The sequence below is a fragment of the Marmota marmota genome, unplaced genomic scaffold (assembly GCF_001458135.2).
Source record: "Marmota marmota marmota unplaced genomic scaffold, marMar, whole genome shotgun sequence".
NCBI lineage: Eukaryota > Metazoa > Chordata > Mammalia > Rodentia > Sciuridae > Marmota > Marmota marmota.
This window is the reverse complement of record NW_025999900.1, coordinates 15,528,838-15,549,970: the sequence shown is the minus strand read 5'-3', so window position 1 is coordinate 15,549,970 and position 21,133 is coordinate 15,528,838. Positions and strand designations below refer to the sequence as shown.

The following is a 21,133-nucleotide window of genomic DNA, read 5'->3' as shown; positions in this document are numbered from 1 at the left end:
GGACTTTTAGATCAAAACTCTGCCAAAAACACTGTTCCTTCAACAAATTCAAGTCTAAGCCAGGGAAACAAAACGCTAATATGTCGGGGGAACCTTGTTTACAGCAAAATTAAGTTTTGAAACAACACTATCTATTTGGCTATTTTCTTAATATTAGTAACTGTAATTGGAAAAAAAATTCATGTTAATTCAAAAACTTTACAACAAAATTCAAAACTTATAAGAATATAGACGACACAATGAAGACAGTAAGAAATCTTAAGCAGAACATTCAAAAAATATGGGATAGTATAAAAAGACCAAATTTAAGAGTTACTGGGATAGAGGAAGGCATAGAGTTCCAAACCAAAGGAATTGAACAATCTATTCAATGAAATAATATCATAAAATTCTCCAAACATGAAGAATGAATTGGAAAACCAAATACAAGAGGCTTACAGGATGCCAAAAGTACAAAATCACAACAGATCTATACCAAGGCACATTATAATAAAAATGTCTAGCATACAGAATAAGGAGAGGATTTTAAAAGCCATGAGAGAAAGGAATCAGACTACATATAGGGGGAAACCAATTAAGTTATGAGCAAATTTTTCAACCCAGACCTTGAAAGCTAGAAGATCCTGGAACAACATATACCAAACTGTGAAAGAAAATGGACGTCATCCAAGAATCTTGTATCCAAAAAAATTAAGCTTTAGATTTGATGATGAAATAAAAACCTTCCGTGATAAACAAAAGTTAAAATAATTTACAACTAGAAAGCCCACACTACAGAACATCCTTGGCAAAATATTCCATGAAGAAAAAATGAAAAACAACGAAGAAAATCATCAGAGGGAGGTATTACACTAAAGAAATAACTAATCAAAGGAGAAACCAAGTAAAGTTAAATACCAAAATAAACCAAAAATGGCTGGGAATACAAGTCATGTCTCAATAATAACACAAGATTGTTAATGGCATAAACTCACCAACCAAAAGATATAGACTAGCAGATTGGATCAAAAACAAAAAAAGACCCAACAATATGCTGCCCTCAAAGAGACTCATCTCATAGGAAAAGACAGCCACAGACTAAAGGTGAAAGGTTGGGGAAAATCATACCACTCACATGGACTGTGGAAGCAAGCAGGGGTTTCCATCATCATATTAAATGAAGGAGATTTCAAGCTAAAATCAATCAAAGGGATAAAGAAGGTCCTTTCATATTGCTCAAGGGAACCATACACCAACAAGATTTAACAATTATAAATATATATGCCCCAAACAATGGAGCATCTACATTCATCAAACAAACTCTTCTCAAGTTCAAGAGTCAAACAGACCACAACACAATAATTCTGGGTAATGTTAACATACCTTTTTCACCACTGCATAGATCTTCTAAACAAAAGCTGAACAAAGAACTCAATATAGAACTCAATAATACAATCAATAACTTAGACTTAACTGACATATATAGAATATTTTATCCTTCAACGAGTGAATACGCTTTCTTCTCAGCACCACATTGATCCTTCTCTAAAACAGATCATACATTATGCCACAAAGCAACTCTTAGCAAATACAAAAAAGTAGAGATACTACCCTGAATTCTATCAGATTACTGAAAATGAAATTAGAAATCAATGATAAAATAAAAAATAAAAGCTACTCCAACACCTGGAGACTAAATAATATGCTACCGAATGAACAATGGATTGCAAAAGACATCAAGGAGGAGATTTGAAAATTCTTAGGGGTAAATTAGAACACTGATACAACTTATTGAAATCTCTGAGACACTACAAAGGCAGCTCTAAGAGGAAAGTTCATTGCATGGAGTGCATTCTTCAAAGAAGAAAAAGTCAACAAATAGATGACTTAACATTACATCTCAAAGCCCTAGAAAAAGAAGAACAAATCAACACCAAAAGCAGTAGAAGACAGGAAATAATTAAAATCAGAGCTCAAATCAATGAAATTGAAACAAAAGAAATAACCGAAAAAACTGACAGAACAAAAAGTTGGTTCTTTGAAAAAAATAAATAAAATTGACAAACCCTTAGCCATGCTAACGAGGAGACGGAGAGAGAAAACTCAAATTACTTACACGATGAAAAAGGAAATATCATGACAGACACTACAGAAATAAAGAAGATAATTAAAAATTATTTTGAAAACTTGTACTCCAATAAAATAGAAAATATCAAAGGCATCGACAAATTTCTAGAGTCCTATAATTTGCCCAAATTGAGTCAGGATATACACAATCTAAACAGATCAATTTCAAGCAATGATGTGGAAGACACCATCAGAAGCCTACCAACCAAGAAAATCCCAGAACCTGATGGATACACAGCTGAGTTCTACAACACCTTTAAAGAAGAACTAATACCAACACTCTTCAATTTATTTCAGGAAATAGAAAGAGGGCCATACCAGTGGCCTCATAGAATCAGCACTTCCAAACTCATTCTATGAGGCCAATATCACCCTGATTCCAAAACCAGTCAAAGACACATCAGAGCAAGCAAACTTCAGACCAATGTCTCTAATAAATATAGATGCAAAATTATCAATAAAATTCTCGCAAATCGAATACAAAAACATATCAAAACGATAGTGCAACACGATCAAGTGGGATTCATCCCAAGCATGCAAGGTTGGTTCAACATACAGAAATCAATAAATGTAATGCGTCACATCAATGGGCTTAAAGAATCATATGATTACCTCAATAGATGCAGAAAAAGCATTCGACAAAACACAGCACCTCTTTCATGTTCAAAACATTAGAAAAACTAGGGATAACAGGAACATATCTCAACATTGTAAAAGCTATCTATGCTAATCCCCAGGCCAACATCATTCTAAATGGAGAAAAATTGAAAGCATTCCTTCTAAAAACTAGAACAAGACAGGGATGCCCTCTTTCACCACTTTTATTTAACATAGTTCTTGAAACACTGGCCAGAGCAATTAGATGAAAGAAATTAAAGGAATACAGATAGGAAAAGAAGAACTCAAATTAGCACTATTTGCTGACGATATAATTCTATACCTAGAAGACCCAAAAATTTCACCAGAAAACTTCTAGAACTAGTAAATGAATTCAGCAAAGTAGCAGGATATAAAATCAACACCCATAAATCAAACACGTGTATATACATCAGTGGCAAATCCTCTGAAAGGGAACCCCATTTATAATAGCCTTAAAAAATAAAATAAAATACTTGAAAATCAACTTAACAAAAGAGATTATAATGAAATGTCATGAAAACTACATAAGGAAAACATAACCTCTATAATGAAAACTACAGAACGCTAAAGAAAGAAAGCAAAGAAAACCTTAGAAGATACAAAGATCTCCCTTGATATTGGATAGGCAGAATTAATATTGTCAAAACGACCATACTACCAAAAACACTATACAGATTTAATGCAATTCCAATCAAAATCCCAGTGGTACTCCTCATAGAAATAGAAAAAGCAGTCATTAAATTCATCTGGAAAAATAAAAGACCCAAAATACCTAAAGCAATCCTCAGCAAGAAGAGTGAAGCAGGTAACATATACCAGACCTTAAACTATACTACAGAGCAATAATAACAAAAACAGCATGGTGTTGGCACCAAAAGAGACTTGTAGACAAATGGTACAGAATAGAAGACAAAGAAACAATTCCACAGATTACAGTTATCTTATATTAGACAAAAGCACAAAAAACATACATTGGAGAAAAGATAGCATTTTCAACAAACGGTGCTGGGAAAATTGAAAATTCATATGCAACAAAATGAAATTAAGCCCCTATCTCTCACCATGCACAAAACTCAAAGTGAATCAAAGACCTAGGAATTAAACCAGAGACACTGTACCTAACAGAGAAAAAGTAGGCCCAAATCTCCATCATGTTAGATTAGGCCCCGATTTCCTTAGTAAGACTCCTATAGCACAAGAATTAAAATCAAGAATCAATAAATGGGATAGATTCAAACTAAAAAGCTTCTCCTCAGCAAAAGAAACAGTGAGGTGAATACAGAGCCTACATTTGGGGAGCAAATTTTTACCACATGCATATCAGATACAACACTAATCTCTAGGATATATAAATAACTCAAAAATCTTAACACCAAAAAAAACCCAAATACTCAATCAATAAACGGGCCAAGGAACTGAACAGATACTTCTCAGAAGGTGATATACAATCAATCAATAAATATATGAAAAAATGTTCAACATCTCTAGCAATTAGAGAAATGCAAATCAAAACTACTCTAAGATTTCATCTCACTCCAGTCAGAATGGCAGCTATTAAGAATACAAACAACAATAAGTGTTTGCAAGAATGTGGGGAAAAAGGCACACTCATACACTGTTGATCGGACTGCAAATTGGTGCAGCCAATATGAAAAGCAGTATGGATATTCCTTGGAAAACTGGGAATGGAACCACCATTTGACCCAGCTATCCCACTCCTCGGTCTATAACCAAAGGACTTAAAAACAGCATGCTACAGGACACAGACACATCAATAGCAGCACTATTCACAAGAACTAAACTGTGGAAGCAACCTAGATGCCCTTCAGTAGATGAATGGATAAAGAAAATGTGGTATATACATACAATGGAATATTATTCAGCATTAAAAGAGAATAAGATCATAGCATTTGCAGGTAAATGAATGGAGCTGGAGAATATAATGCTAAGTGAAGTTAGCCAATCCCAAAAAACCAAATGCCAAATGTTTTCTCTGCTATAAGGTTGTTGATTCATGATGGGGTTGGTAGGGGGCGCATTTGAGGATTTAGGTGAACACTAGATAGGGCAAAGAGGTGGGAGGGGACAGGAGGGGGTACAGGGGTAGGAAAGACAGTGGAATGAGATGGATATCATTACCCTATGTACATGTATGAAGACACAAATGGTGTTAACTCTACGTTCTGTACAACTAGAGATATGAAGAATTGTGCTCTGTATGTGTAATATGAATTGTAATGCATTCTGCTGTCATATATAACAAGTTAGAATACATAAAATTTAAAAATTCAATACTTTAAGAAAGGTATCATTACTGTCAATTTATTCAACAACAAAATTATTATGAACAGAACCCAAAGTTCTATATTGAGGGCAATTTAGGTGAGCCTTCTAATCAACACTACAGCCACTCAACTCTTAATTATAAATTCAGATTATGTACAGTCTGTTTACAACTTTGGAACACAATGAAGAATAAAAATAGAAGATCAGAAAAAGGAATGAAAAAGAAGAAAAAGTACAAAGACAATAAGTACCGTGTTAGCCTAAAAAAGCTCTCTATATCCTAATCCCTGAAAACTATGAATGGTACTTAACATGGTGGAAAACGACTATGTACATGCTATTAAGAATTCTGAGATGGGAAGATTATTCTGAATAATACCAGAGGACCCTAAAAGTAATCAACATGTATTTTTATAAGTGGGAGATTTGACACAGACAAGGAAAAGGTTTTATGACTATGGAGGCAGAGAATGGAATGCTGCAGCTATATATATACTAAGGAATGCTGACAGCCACCAGAAGCTTAAAGTCCACTAACACTAATTTCATACTTCTGGGATCCAGAACTGTGAAATAATAAATTTCTGTTGTTTTAAGCAACTGAGTTTGTGGTAATTTGTTGCAGCAGCCATAAGAAATTAATACATAGATATTTCACAATGGATCAAAACAGCTGCTTAGAACAGACAAAAGGAACATTAAGACATCTATATGAGTTGTTCCCTGTTTCTTTCACTTACACCTAAAACACAAATCAGGGTGAGAAAAGTAAAGTAGAAGATTTGGTTCCAATTTTATTTATTTATTTATTTTCTGTGATACTAGGAATCAAATCCAGGGGTATAATACCACTGAGCTACCCCTTTTCATTTTTTGAGACAACACTAAGTTGAGTCTCCCTAAGTTACTCTGGCTGGCCTTGAATTTGTGATCCTTTTACTTTTAGCCTCCCAAGTAGCTGAGATTACAGGCATGCATCACCATGCCTGGCTTTGTTCCTATTTTAAAAGCATCACAAAATTAATCACACTATTAAATAATATTGCACTATTAAATCACACTATTCAATAATATAAATACTGGTAGGACTCACAGATATGAGTATAGCACTTCACAGCTATTATGTTTTTAAGCAGAAAAATCCAAATATTGAAATGTTTATCTTGGTCAATAATTTCATTATTTCAAATCTCCCACTGAATTTTAAATCAATTAATAAGGTATGTGGGGCTGGGGTGTGGCTCAACGGTAGAGCATTTGCTTAGAATGTATGAGGCCCTAGGTTCAATTCTCAGCACTATATATAACTTAAAATAAAAGTCCATTGACAACTAAGGAAAACATTTTTTAAAAAATTAATAAGATATGTTAATATGGCCATCTTACAGCTGACATCATCCTCCACTCTGATCTCTCCTAGTAATACTAAAACACATCTACCAAAATAATTCTCAAAGCATTATTTCAAACATGGTATGAACAAGTATGAAGATACTTCTTGGTAGTGACTTTCTTTCAGAAAAAAATACAGGTACTGTAAGGTGTTAAGTTTAGATCTGGATATATTATATTATTGACTACAGTGTTGACTTTTGAAAGATTCCTTTAGCCTCAAAAGTTAATATCTAGACTGAAAAGTGAACAATGAACAATAGGAAAGGCAAGAAATTAGGTGGTTGTATAAAGAAAGCAATCCTACCTATTTATATACAGTTAATTTTACCTTCTCTCACCTTCAATTTCTTCATCTACAAAATGAGATCACAATAATAAGTCAAGGTTTTTGAGGATCAAATCAAATAATGAAAACAATAAAATGTAAGAGTTAAAAGTGTACTATGAGTTAAAGGGTACAACAGTAAGGCAACTGGAGATAAAAGAGAACTAATTTCCATCCTAACTGGGTCATGTATTATTAGGTGGAATTGGCACATTTCTTAGTCTATTAAATTTTTCATTCATAAAATAATAATATGCCTAATCCATCTCAAAAAGTTACATGTAAGTGATCTGGTAAAACAAAGTTCCATACAAGTTGAGGTGCTAATAGAGCACTTAAGTCTTACTTTCTTTCCATGATCTCTACTTTCACTAATTTCTGTCTTTCCCATAATGAACTTTCACTCTATAATGCTTACATAATTACTACAGCTCTATATAAAACTTGCTATCTCCCAAATATCTTACCACATGCTAAATTTTGTCTGTAACCTTTTTCCCCTTTCATACTCCTTACTTCAAACTCCCAATTCTCAAAAGTACAGTGCCCCTGAGTTTAATCACATGTACAGGGATAGACTTTTACCTTTGTCTAAAAGTCTATCCCTGTACATGCAATTAATTTAATTATGTGTTATTGTTTTATAAAACATACCCCCTTTATCTCTCATTTGTCTGATTTAACAAGAATAATAATATTCAGACTGTAAAGTGAAGAATGGACAGAAAAGGTGAACTGATATGGAAAATAAGATGGTTCAAAAAGAAGATCGCTACTTTATAAATTCATCTCTCTCTCAGATTAAACAATTATGCTCCAAAATATTTAAAAGAACCTATAAAAAGGCATGTGGCATACATGTGTAATCCCAGCAACTAAGGATCACAAGTTCAATGCCAGCATGGGAGCCTTAACCAGACCTTGTCAATCAATTAATCAATCAATCAATCGGACTGGAGATGTAACTCAGTGGTAAAGTACCCTTCAGGTCAATCCCTAGCACCAGACACTGGACACAATTTCAAAAACAAGATAGTGTATTCCATAATCTGGTAAGATTGAAGTGAACTTCAGATAACATTCTAAAATCATTATTTTTTTTTACATTCTAAAATTATTAAGGACTTGATCTGTGGATAGATCTCTAAGACTAGTACGGATAGGTTAATAATAATAAGACATGTCATAGGCTAACCTTGTTTCTTTTTTCAATGTGCTTGAACTTGTAGATCAGGAAAGTACCCTAGATGTTTTAACTAAATGTCAGTGAAAAAAATTTCTTTTTTTTTTTTTTAAGTACTGGGGATTTAACCCAGGAACAATTTACCACTTAGCTACATCTCCAGCCCTTTTTGTTTTTTATTTTATTTTGAGGTTAGGGTCTCACTAAGTTGCTTATAGGCCTCACTAAGTTGCTGAGGCTGGCCATGAACTTGCAATCCTCTTCTCTTAGTCTCCCAAGCCACTGGGATTACAGGTATTCACCATCATGCTGGGCTAGTACAGAATTTTATAAAGGCTCACAATTTTTTTTGAGAATAAAACTAAAAATATAAATATAGTTCATTTAGCTAAATTAGCAACTGGTTGAACAACTAAGAGTATACTACACTTAATGGAATGAGGACTAGAGGAATGTTCTAGTGATATGCTATGAGATCAAGATGAAAATACTCAGGGTATGTTCTTGTGCTTTATAGATACCATGAAGTTGCAAAGGACAGCAAAAATTGAACAAAATGAGGATCCAAAAAGACCTGATATCTAATAAGAAATTTAATAGGCATAAATGTAAACATTCTACAGTAGATTCCAAAGCAACTATACAAGTATAGAATAAGAGAGAAATAACTCATCTGTAGTACACCTGCAATACAAAAGTTTAGGGATTTTAATTTTAGTACTACTTTAATACAATAAGCCTATGTGGGTTTAAGCTGTATTAATACTCTATAATACATAAAACTTAAAGAGATGAGATATTTTCACTTTGTTTTGTAAATGTCATGCCACATCCAGAGAACAGATTTAGTGATTATCTTTTAAAAGGGATCCAAATTCAATACCTAGGAAAGAGAAGACATTCAAATTATGTCTTATGAGTAATGGAACCGGGGCTACTCTGGAGAAAGGGAGATCTGAGGGTTATCATGAGAAAAATGAAGGAATGAAAATTACATCATCATCATCATCATCATATAGGGTTAACTGAGTTTACACATACAAAATACTTAGAATACTGCCTATCGCTTAGTAAAACCTAGATGAACATTAGTTATCTTAGCCTACTGATTTTTTCAAGTTGTTTACTTGAGTGGTATTCAGCTTTCTATGCTACCTTATTTCTCATTACTAGATTTCTGGGTTGGGGATAAAGTTCAGTGGTACAGCATTTGCTTAGCATGTGTAAGGCCATAGATTCAATCTCCAGCAATGCAAAAGAGAAAGAAAAAAGAAATCCACTGTACTACTGATGTAACACAAACTATTACAGAATTGTTGATTCTCAAATAAAGTTAATGAGTTATGGTTAGATTCATTTTTAATATAAAAAGGAACCATAGTGCCAGGTGCAGTGGTGCACGCCTGTAATCATAGTGGCAGGAGGATTGTGAGTTCAAAGCCAGCCTCAGCAAGAGCAACGTGCTAAGCAATTCAGTGAGATCCTGTCTAAATAAAATACAAAATAGGGCTGGGGATGTGGCTCAGTGGTTGAGTGCCCCTGAGTTTAATCCCTGACCAAAAATTTAAAAAGACTACAGTAATAGATCTTTAATAAACTAGCTTTTGTTTGTTCAATTCAAAACTGGTAAAATTGGGTTAGGGATATAGCTCAGTCGGTAGAGTGCTTGCCTTACATGCACAAGGCCCTGGGTTCCATCCCCAGTACCACCAAAAGAAACCCCAAACTGGTAAATTAATATTTACATATGATATAGAAGCATGACACAATATAGATTTTTAAATATACATAGACATATCTACATATACAATACATAAATTCACACTGATATCTATCTATCTATCTATTAATCAATCAATCACACAGACCTATGCAGGATAATATAATTTTAACAGACTGAGCTCTAGAATGGGGATGCCCAGGTTTCAGTATTGCCTGTACTATGTAACAGTCATGTGATCTTGGGAAAGTCTTTTTTTTTTTTGCAGTACTAGAAACTGAACCCAAGGGTGCTCTTTCACTAAGTTATATCTCCAACCCTTTATATTTATGTATTTTTGATTTTGAGACAAGGTCTTGCTAAGTTGTCAAAGCTGCTCAAACTTGTGATCCTCCTGCCTCAGCATCCCATGTCTTTGGGGTCACAGGTGTGCGCTACCACGCCTCGCTGGGAAAGTCATCTTAAAATCTCAGTTTTCTCATCTGCAAAAAACAGACAAAATAGTATTTTTTTTCAAAAAGTAAACTTTTGAAAAGTTTACTATGCTTATCTATGTGCTAAACATAACTACTCTGTAATTATTAAAGATTACTTATTATTAACATTATCAATATTATCTTTAAAGAGAATTAGTTTTTGTCAACTAAACCCATGTGACTCCCTTCCATGTATACCAAAAAAGGAAGGAAGCTGGCTTACTACAAACTGAACAAATACAACCAAGGCAAGGCCAAAGCCTAATTCTACCAATAAAGATACAATGAACCACTTTTAGATTCAGACATTTTATTAAATTTAGATAGTTCAGTGGTAAAGTGTATGCTTAGCATGCATGAAGACCTGGTTTTGATCCCTAGTACCAAAAAAATAAACTAAAAATAAAATAAAATCCTCATGTAAATTTAAAAAAAAAAAAAAAATTAGACAGTTTATCACTTAGTGAAAAGAAGAGTAACCAAACAGTGAACTGCCTGGATCCTTGTTTCACATACCACCCATATACCCATAAATTGTTAAGGATACAATCTAGACTGTGGCTAAGCAGTTTTATATTCTGCATCTCTATTCTAAGGGGTTGGGGAGTAAAAGCCCATACTTTACCACAATCAAGGATGTTAACAGAAATTATCTTCTGACAGACTTACAGGAGAGACAGAGAGGTAGATGGCTTCATAGCGGTGGCTTAGGAGTCCTCCCAACCCCTTGTGTTTTAAGGGAATAACAAAGCAGCCAAGACTCAGATAAGCTGCAGTCCTGCAGGTCACGCCTTTGCTATATGGATGCATGCTACCAGGGTGCTGTGACAAAGTTGTTTCCCAACATTTATACCCTTATAGTATTTCTTTGTCTCACTTTCCTATATCTTTACCATTAAAACCTTTTAAATATTTTCTGACCACTTCAACACTGAGTGAAATATACTATTCATTTGAAACAATAAAAATTATTAAAAATTTAAAAACAGGTCAAAGAAATGGTATTGGTAAAGATAACTTTACAAAAGAGCACCTATGGGGGCTGGGGTTGTGGCTCAGTGGTAGAGCACTTGCCTGGCATGTGCAAAGCCCTGGGTTCGACCATCAGCACCACATAAAATAAATAAATAAATAAAATAAAGGTGTTGTGTCCAACTACAAATGAAAAATAAAATATTAAAAAAGAGCACCTACGTATTCTCTTCCTTATATTACATGGGAATGACATAATGTTCATTTCTTTTATGAACAATTAAGAATAGAGTTAAAGAAATTATACTTTTAATGTTCAACCAGAACAATTCCAACTAAAAACTTTAAAAAGGCAAGATCAAAATAGGGAACTTAAAACGAATTATCCCAGGTTTGCCATAATGCATTCTTAAAAATTTTGAATTTGACCACTTTCCTAACTCAAGAAATGAGACTTAGAAATCCATAGAACATTAACGTTTTCAAATGCAGAGATTTAAAAAACCTGTCCTCAAACTGTGGTCCTATCAAGAGTATCAGCATCATTTGGGGACCTGCTAGAAATGCAAATTCTTGAGTCCCATCACAGATTTAAATAATCAGAAAGTATATGGAGTTCGGGGGGGTGGGGAGGCTGGACAATCTGTTTTAAGTTCTCCATGTGATTCTTTTTTTTTTTTTTAAAGAGAGAGAGAGAGAGAGAGAGAGAGAGAGAGAGAGAGAGAATTTTAATATTTATTTTTCAGTTTTTTTTTTTTGGCGGACACAACATCTTTGTTTGTATGTGGTGCTGAGGATTGAACCCGGGCCGCACGCATGCCAGGCGAGTGCGCTACCGCTTGAGCCACATCCCCAGCCCTCCATGTGATTCTTATACATGTTTAATGTTTGAGAACCAGTTAAACTATTTTCAGCACAAATGTAATTGCTTAAATATTATTGTAAATTATAATCGATACATCCAAAATTTTGAATTACAACTGTGACTGTATTTGGTTCTTGGCTACACATTAATAAATGACTAAAAATAACTCAAAGAAGCAATAATTTCTCATTGTCAAAACAAACCCCATCTTTATCAAATAGCTTTACACTCACAGTTTCATTTATCTCAATAACAACCATGTACAGAAGGAAGGGCAAGCACCACGGGAAGCAGGAAAGAACAATGAGTAAAAGTATGAATTTTGGAGCCTTAGAGAACTGGGTTCAAATCTACATTTGGGTAATTAATAACTACCTGACTTCAGGTAGATTACTTATTCTATACTTGAACTTTCTTATTTATAAAATCTCTTGTGGATGAAACAGAATTAAATGAGAACATATGTAAGAGAAAATAGATTAATAGAAAAAAGTAGAAAACACAGAAATAGATCATTTACATATGTAGAATTAGTGTACAATAAAGGCATCACCTTAAAATTAGTGGCAAAAGACAACTTTTAAATTAATATGTTAGGATAACTAAAGAATTAATCATATGGAAATAGATAAATTAGATCCCTTTCACATACTTCACCAGGATGAGTTCCAAATGTATCAGAGATATAAAATGGAAAAAGTGAAATCATCCAAGTAGTACAAAAAAATAAGAATTAATTCTTTCATAACCTGGTATTAGGGAACAGTTTCTCACCATGCCACAAAACCCAGAAACAATAAATGAAAAGATAAAATTGATTACATTAAATAATTCTGAATATAAGTGAGAATAAGAAAGAATGTAATTTTGCGATTCTGACCGACTTTTGAGTTCCTTTATCATTTTATATTCTCACAGCAATGAGTGAGAGTAGCTGTTTATTATAGCCTCACTAACAGTAATATTATAAAGAGAGACTGTTAACTCCATATAGTTTTAATTTATTTTATTTGAGTATAAGTGAAACTGAGCAAATTTTCATGCAGTTAAAAGCCATTTGCATTATTAATCATCTGTTCATTTCTTTAGTCATTTTTTTCCCTAAAAGGGAATTTTAGAAATTTTCTGTTTACTGATACATATTTTACATATACTGCAAATATTGTTCTAACCCATCTATATTCAAAAATATTTAATGTAATCAATTTTATCTTTTAATTTATTGTTTTTGGGGTTTTGTTTTTATATAATGATGACTGCAATTGACTAAAACACATCAGATATATTAAATCCATAAAGTCAAAATAATTTCTTAAAACCCTTATCAGTCACCAATGGAGGATGCCAATTAATCAACTCATTAATTGAAACCCAGAAATAAAGGGAAAGAATCAAGCATTCATCATGTCCTCCCTATGCTAACTGTATCATTAAGTTTGTCTTTATAAAACTATTTCAGTTACTAAATTAAGAAGAAATGATAGGATGTTACCATTTTGCTCACTTAATAGGTCAGCACTGATTATGAGGACTGCTAAAAATCTCAAAAAGAGAGAAAACCCAACATTAAGGCCTACTGATAGAACAACATACCACCACCTGAGTATTCTAGTATTCCCTCCAACACACAAAAATCAAACCAATTCAACCACAGCCAAATCCTCTATATCTGTTAATTTACAAAAAATACAGAGAATGGAAAAAACGTGTTAAAGTAAAAGAGAAAGATACAATTAGCAAAAATATTTTGTGAAAAAAATTTATGAAATAAGCTGGATGCTTCAACAAATAAACTCCAAAAAATACAGAGTATAAGCATGCAGATTAGAATAAACTTAAGACACATTGACCAAGTACAACCTATAATCCATACATGTACATGTGCACATATATTTAGAATACAACTAGAAATTTACAAATTGACCAAATTACTGATTATAATCACTATTTATTTTGTTGAAAACCGTAGTTCTGCTTTTAAGACTTTTTTTAATCTTTTATAAATAATCTTGAAATATCTGTACATGAAATAATATGTCAGAGAGTTACCAAAATAATATTATTATTTGTCAAAATAATATGGGATGGTTGGGCATGGTGATGCACCCCTGTAATCCCAGCAGCTCAGGAGGCTGATGCAGGAGGATCTCAAGTTTAAAGCTAGCCTCAGCAAAAGTGAGGTGCTAAGCAACTCAGTGAGACCCTGTCTCTAAATAAAATACAAAATAGGGCTGGAGATGTGGCTCAGTGGTAGCATGCCCCTGAGTTCAATCCCCAGTAATCCCCCCACCAAATAATAATAATAATAACAACAACAATACTAATAATAATATGGGATGAGGAGATGGATGATGTCATGAGTTGACAACTACTGAAGCAGGATAACAGGTACATGGAGGTTCATCCTATTATTCTACTTTTAATGTCTTTGAAAATTTTGCATAGTAAAATTTTTTTAACAAAAAAGGAGAATATAAGACACTAAACTGTGAATAAGACTTAGACATGAAGACTTTGGATGTATCGATTATAATTTACAATAATATTTAAGCAATTACATTTGTGCTGAAAATAGTTTAACTTGTTCTCAAACATCAAAGAGTTAATGTGATCACAACTGGGGTTAGTGAGGCATGGCTGTAGTCCCAACACTGGAGAAGTTGCAGTGGGAGGATCCCTGGAGCACAGGCATTGGAGACCAGCCTAGGCAAAATAATGAGACCCTGTCTCAAAAACCAAAAGTCTTGGGTTCTATTTTTAGTATTGCAAAAACAAACCAAAATCACAAGATTATTAAAACACATTACTGCAACTAGAATGTTATCTTAATCTTAGAACAATGTTTTCTGCACGTTACATCCAAGAAATTACACTGTTAAAGAGTGTTAGGCTGCTTAAAGTGTTTACAGAGACAAATTATAACTGATGCCACTTCTAGCAAAACTAAATTATTCTATAAAAGAGTACCTGGAATACAACCTTGTTTAACTGTCATAATGTACCAGGTACTATTATAAGCTTTTTACTTTTTAATACCTTTTGTCCTCAGAAAAGCAATATGAGATAGGAAGTTTTTATTATTCCTATTTTAAACATAATAAAGAATAAAAATATAAAATGCACAGATCAGATACAAAAATACATCAGGGCTTTAAAATAAAATAAAGAGGGATCCATGGAATAATTATTTCCTTCAGCGATTTGCATAATAACAAATTTGATATAGCAGGCTCCCACACATATCTGTCATCTTTTTTGGTCTTAATTTTGGTATCATAACATTTATATCTAAGGGCTGGTTGTAGCTCAGTGGTAGAGGGCTTGCCTAGCATGTGTGAGGCCCTGGGTTCGATCCTCAGCACTGTATAATGTCAATAAACAAAATAAAGGTGTTGTGTGCATCTAAAACTTACACACACACACACACACACACATATATATATATATATATACACACACACACACACACACACACACACACAATAAAAAGGCACTTATGTCTAAGATTTACATAAAGTACTCCAAATCTAAGTAACTGGATTAGTCAATATTGAAAAAAAAAATCTATCTGAAAAAATTTAAGAAAGTATTATATTTTATATAACATATATTATATGTAGTATATTATGTATATATAGTATTATATTTTACTTAGTTATGTATAAATATACACAATTTTGGTAAAATTAAAATAAAATCAAACTTTCCATAGTCTATAATGACTTCACAATTTTAGGTTCTAAAACCAAGATTATAAGGCTAAGCTGTGAGTTTAGTATCCACCTACTTAATTGATATCTAAGCCACAAAAGCAGTGGTGCTAAAATTAGTTGGGAGGCAATTATCTTCTACCATATAAATATAGATCTAGAGCAAAGAGTGAAAAGAAATGAGGATTTCTTAAACAAAATGCATACATGTTTTATATAAAGAACATGATTTATAAAATTAGGAGAATATTTTACCATAACTGCTCTTTTCTTAAATATCTTTCCTATAGTTCAACTTCCCTCAGAGAAATGAACCAATGGAACAATTTGGCATATCTTTCCTTTTTCATGGTATTGGTTTTTTGTTTTATTTTGGTTCAGGAATTGAACACAAGGACGTGCATCCCAAGCCACATTCCCAGCCCTTTTAATTTTATTTTTTAGGGTCTCACTAATTTGCTTGGGGCCCTCTAGAACTTTGAATCCTCCTGCCTCAGGATCCCTAGTCACTGGGATTACAGGCATTCACCACCACACCCAGCTCCATGAGAATGATTTTTATTATATCTGGAGAAACAACTGTAAAATTAGAAGTCTGTCATAACAGAAATCATTATATCATGGATTCAGAAATAACACAGAAGAAAGCAAGTCCCCAAAGGCGTTACTACATTCAGCAAAAGCTCCTAGTTACATAGTTAACCCCTGTCCATTGAAAATGGTTGCAACAGATGTTAAATGATGTTAATTTATATAGATTAGTGCTTAAAATGCAATAAAAATTGAATTTTCACTTTAAGTTGTAGTTCTGACTCAAGACAGAAATGCATAAACGCTTTGGAACATAATATAAACTAGATAAAAATAAGTAATTCATTCTACAGGTATAAAAATAGAGCCATAATTTCTTAATTTTATTAAAACTTTGATTCAAGAAAGTAAACAAGATTCAGAATAGAAATCCAAAAAGGATAGATTAAAGTATATAATCAAATAATACAAAATTCTAAGCAAATAATTAAATATACTAATTTGAGTTTATTTTCTTACTCTGAACAATCACTTTCCAGTAGATATAGTCTTCAGATGTTCCACAGCACAAATGTAGAATATACAACCTCCAAAAATAGTTAAATCAATTAATATTTGTTAAGTACCTACCACAGTGCATGGCATGTAGCAAATACAATAAATGGTATCATTATAATTATTTGTTAATATATATCTTTCATTTGCACAATACTTCTTAAACAATACAAACTTTTAATAGTTTACAGAATTCACATTGATTTCCAATATTCCTAAGTGTCTGTAAAATTTAAGAATACAGAAAAAACTATAATGATTCATCCAACAAATTTATTATCTGACTCAAAATAATGCTTTAGAGCAATTGTGTTTACCTTGCTTAAAATCAGCTAAAGAAAAAAGGTATGTAACACATATTCCTGTAATCCATTAATCATTTTTGAAACTGAAAATTTTAGCATGTTTAATTCAAATTTGCAATTTTCAATGGATCCTTAAACTACCTCCTTTCAACTTTTCCAGATATATTATTAATAAAACAACTAAAATGTTTCACTATAAACTCTGAAATTTGATCAAAATATGTTCCCTATCTATACTTACATTTCAAAATAAAGGTTTTATACTCAATACACAAAAGACTCATATAATTCAAGAATAAGATTTTTTAAAAAATCAACATCATTAGCAATCAGGGAAATGCAAATCAAAACAACACTGAGATTTCCTCTCACTCCAATTAGAAAGAAATCATCAAAAATACAAATAATAAATGCTATAGAGAATGTGGGATTGTAAATTAGAACAATCACTGTGGAAATCAATATGGAGATTTCCTAACGGACTAGGAATGGAACAACCATAGCACCCAGAAACACCACTCTTCAGTATTTTTCCAAAGGAATTAAAGTCAGCATACTATAGCAATACGTGCATGCCCATGTTCATAGAAGCTCAATTTACAATAGCCAAGTTATAGAATCAGCCTATGCACCCATCACCAAATGAATAAAAAAATGGTGTATATATATATACATATATATATATATATATATATATATATATATATATATATACACACATATGTAATTCACCCATAAAGAAGACTGAAATTATGTCATTTGCAGGAAAATAGATGAAACTGGAGCATCATAATGAGCCAATAAGCCAGACTCAGAAAGGGTCATATGTACATGACCAATATAGCTCCATCTCATGTTTAACAATAAGAATAGGATCTTTTATTATTATTATTATTATTATTATTATTATTAGGTATAAATGGACACAACACAATGCCTCTATTTTTATGTGGAACCCGGGTCCCGCCCATGCTAGGCGAGCACTCTACCACTAAGCCACAATCCCAGCCCCAGAATGGGATCTTAATTAGAATAAGTTATAGTCAATATACGTATAACATGTCAAAATACATTCTACTATCATGTTTATCTAAAAAGAACAAATTCTAAAAACGAAAAAAAAGAAAGGGTCATATGTTCTCTCACATGCTCAAAAGAAAAAAAAAAATTTAAGTGACCTCATAAAACTAGAGGGGAGACCAGTAGGGTTGAGGAAGCGGGAGAGAGAAAGGAAGGTACTGGGTTATGAAACTGATCAAGTAATGTTATGTACATGTATACATATCACAATGAATCCCACTATTATGTATAATCATATACCAACAAAAATGGATTTAAAAAAATATCCTTTGTATCTGTAATAGATATAAATAGAACATAACTTGAATGGATAAGATTCATATTCCACAAGATAATCATAAGAGATAATCAGTAAGAGACATGATGATGAAATCTCACTTCCTAAACATACACTATAGAGACTAATGCATCTTCCAAGTCTTCATCAAGGAGACAAAATGTAACAGATATAAAATAAACTGTAATTTGTAACATATTGATCTACAGAGGCCTGAGAAGAAGAATAATCAAAAGACTATTTGGTTTGTTCCCAAGAACAGGACATGACAACTGCTTGATTTAAATTTAAGTGTCCAAAACCTCTAAAAAGTATTCTTTATTGAGGGAAGGGGTACTTTTTTAGGGGAGTGGGTACTGGGGATTGAACCCAAGAGCACTTTATAACTAAGCTCTTAATTTTTTATGTTGAGACAGGATCTCACTAAGTTACTAAAGCTGGCTTTGAACCTATGATCCTCCTCCCTCAGCTTCCCAATATGCTGGGATTACAGGTATAGGCCACCACACCTAGCAGGAAGAAATAATTCTTTTTATTTTATTTATTTATTTTTTAGTTGTCAATGAACCTTCATTTTATTTATTTATATGCAGTGGTGATACTGGAACTAGGTGTCTCACACAGGCTAGGCAAGTGCTCTGCCAATGAGCCACAACCCTGGCCCCAAAAAGGAATAATTCTTAAGCTTCTACCATAACTGATTATGAAATATTATTCAAGAGCTTCCAATTTCTTTTTCTATGATTCGGTGATTACCATAAAATCTCTAGTTATTAACCTGGCTTCCCAAAATCTTGGATATAGCAGAATGCACTGGATTATCAAACCGAAAATTCTTATCAGTGGAAAGGATTATCTTCTATTCCAACTGGCATTCTACTGTGTACATTCTAACTTGTTTTACATCATTCTCCTTTCCCTTCATTTGGACTAGCTTCCTGAAGGCTGAGCATACAAGAATAAAAAGATACATTTGAGTTTCTTAGACTAGAAACATGAAAACCAGACATTTTCACTGACAACTGCTACAATCATATCTTGGTGTTCACTACTATGCCCTAACTCTGTGCCTAAAAAAGAAAAAGGGCAGAAAGATTCTTTTGGTTAACTGAAATCTAGGCAGATTCGTTTATACATCAAAATGACTAAGGAAGTAACCACTTTGAATTTAAACCAAAACATAGGATACATATTTATGTAGCCTCCTTCTCCCAAAGGGGAAAAAAAAATTATGATATGCAAATTGTGCTATAAGGCAAAATTCAGAAATAATTTCTGAACTTGCATCAGCCAGAAACATTACAACATGGTTTAGCATATATGCTAAATTATTCTAGGATTTTAAAAATTATTTGGGATATTCCATCCGATACAGAACAAGGCAGCAATACTTTAAAGTGTATAAATTTTGGACTTCAAATTATAACTGAGTTTTTTCATTAGGTTATTCAAAAGTAATTGTATTATTTCTTTAAAAATGTCTCTCTCTGGGCTGGGGCTGTAAGCTCAGTGGCAGAACACTTGCCTAGTATGTGTGAGGCACTGGGTTCAATCCTCAGCATCACATAAAAAATTAAATAAAATAAAACATCGCTCTTCCACACTCTGAAATATTCAGCCTCATACCAAGACATTCCAGCTCTTCAATCTACTTAAGTTTCATTTCCAAGGACAAAATGCATATCAAATTCTCAGTTCGCCTAAAACAAAGAAATATCTACCAATCCTAAATCCACAGGGAAGAATTCTCTTAGGACCGTGATGACAAGAACTTCCATCGCTACTGAAATTGTCTTTGCAATCTCTGTCTCTAGGAGACTGAAAGGCTGCAGAGACGCTTGAAGATCCTGCTGGGAGTTCGGCTGGAGGAGGGAGGAGGCGGGGAAAGGGGTGAGTCCCACAGAAGAACTGCATCAGAAGAAAAGACTTTTGAGAACGTCTAGAGGGAGGAGGTTAGTTACAGGGGAAACATTTATCTCCAGATTATGTGCGTTTTAAAGAGAACTTAAAAGTGATGGGGGTAAGAAAAAGTGACAGAAAACAATTGACCTTCCCCAGCCAGAGGGTTATGGGAAGTACCAAAAGGGAACATGGGAGAAAAGCGTGGTGAATAAGGTCCCCAAAGATCGGGAATTGGAAAATAAAATTACCCCGTCTATGAGCTTGGCTTTGGTCGGGATCTCCTGTACAAATAAACGGATAGGAGGAGGAAAGGATCACACTTATTCAGGGTTGTAGGGAGTAACGCGTTTACAACGGTAACGAGCCCTGCATAAGAAGATGTCGCCTATCCCTGCCTGCTCCCGTCCACTCCTTTACCTCTATCTCCTGTGCCACTTGGGCAAAACTTTGCCAAATACTGCGCCGCTGGAGGACAGCAAAGGGAAAATACCTGAGTCCCAAGAATCACACCTGCAGCCACAGGAGGTGGAGCCGTGGACAATTGAAGCCGGGACAAGATCCTCACTCGCTCTGGTCAAGACTCAACTCTCACGGGTGGGGCGGGGAACTTCCGCCCGGAGCAAGGACAACGTCACTTCCGCCTAACACCCTTCCCCCCCGCCCCAGCACCTGCCCTCCTCTCCGCCCTAGTTACGTTCCAACGTTCTGACTTCCTCTTCCAGGACACTTCTGCCTTAACATCTGACGTGGACTTCATGACCCAGCATTCATCTCGGCGGGTCGATTTCCGGGTCAAGAGGTCCGCT

At 33.8% G+C, this 21,133-nt stretch overlaps 1 protein-coding gene across 2 annotated transcripts in view; it reads right to left on the bottom strand.

Annotated features, from left to right (window-relative positions):
• The window catches only part of Klhl28 (kelch like family member 28), a 38,166-nt gene extending 17,214 nt beyond the window's left edge, over positions 1-20,952 (bottom strand). The window contains exon 1 of one of the 2 annotated variants that reach the window (XM_015491233.2): positions 20,818-20,952. The gene's annotated coding sequence lies outside the window, so the exon portion shown is untranslated. The remainder of the gene's footprint in view (positions 1-20,817) is intronic. The other variant, XM_048798634.1, reaches the window with a different exon arrangement.
• Positions 20,953-21,133: the final 181 nt, after the last annotated feature.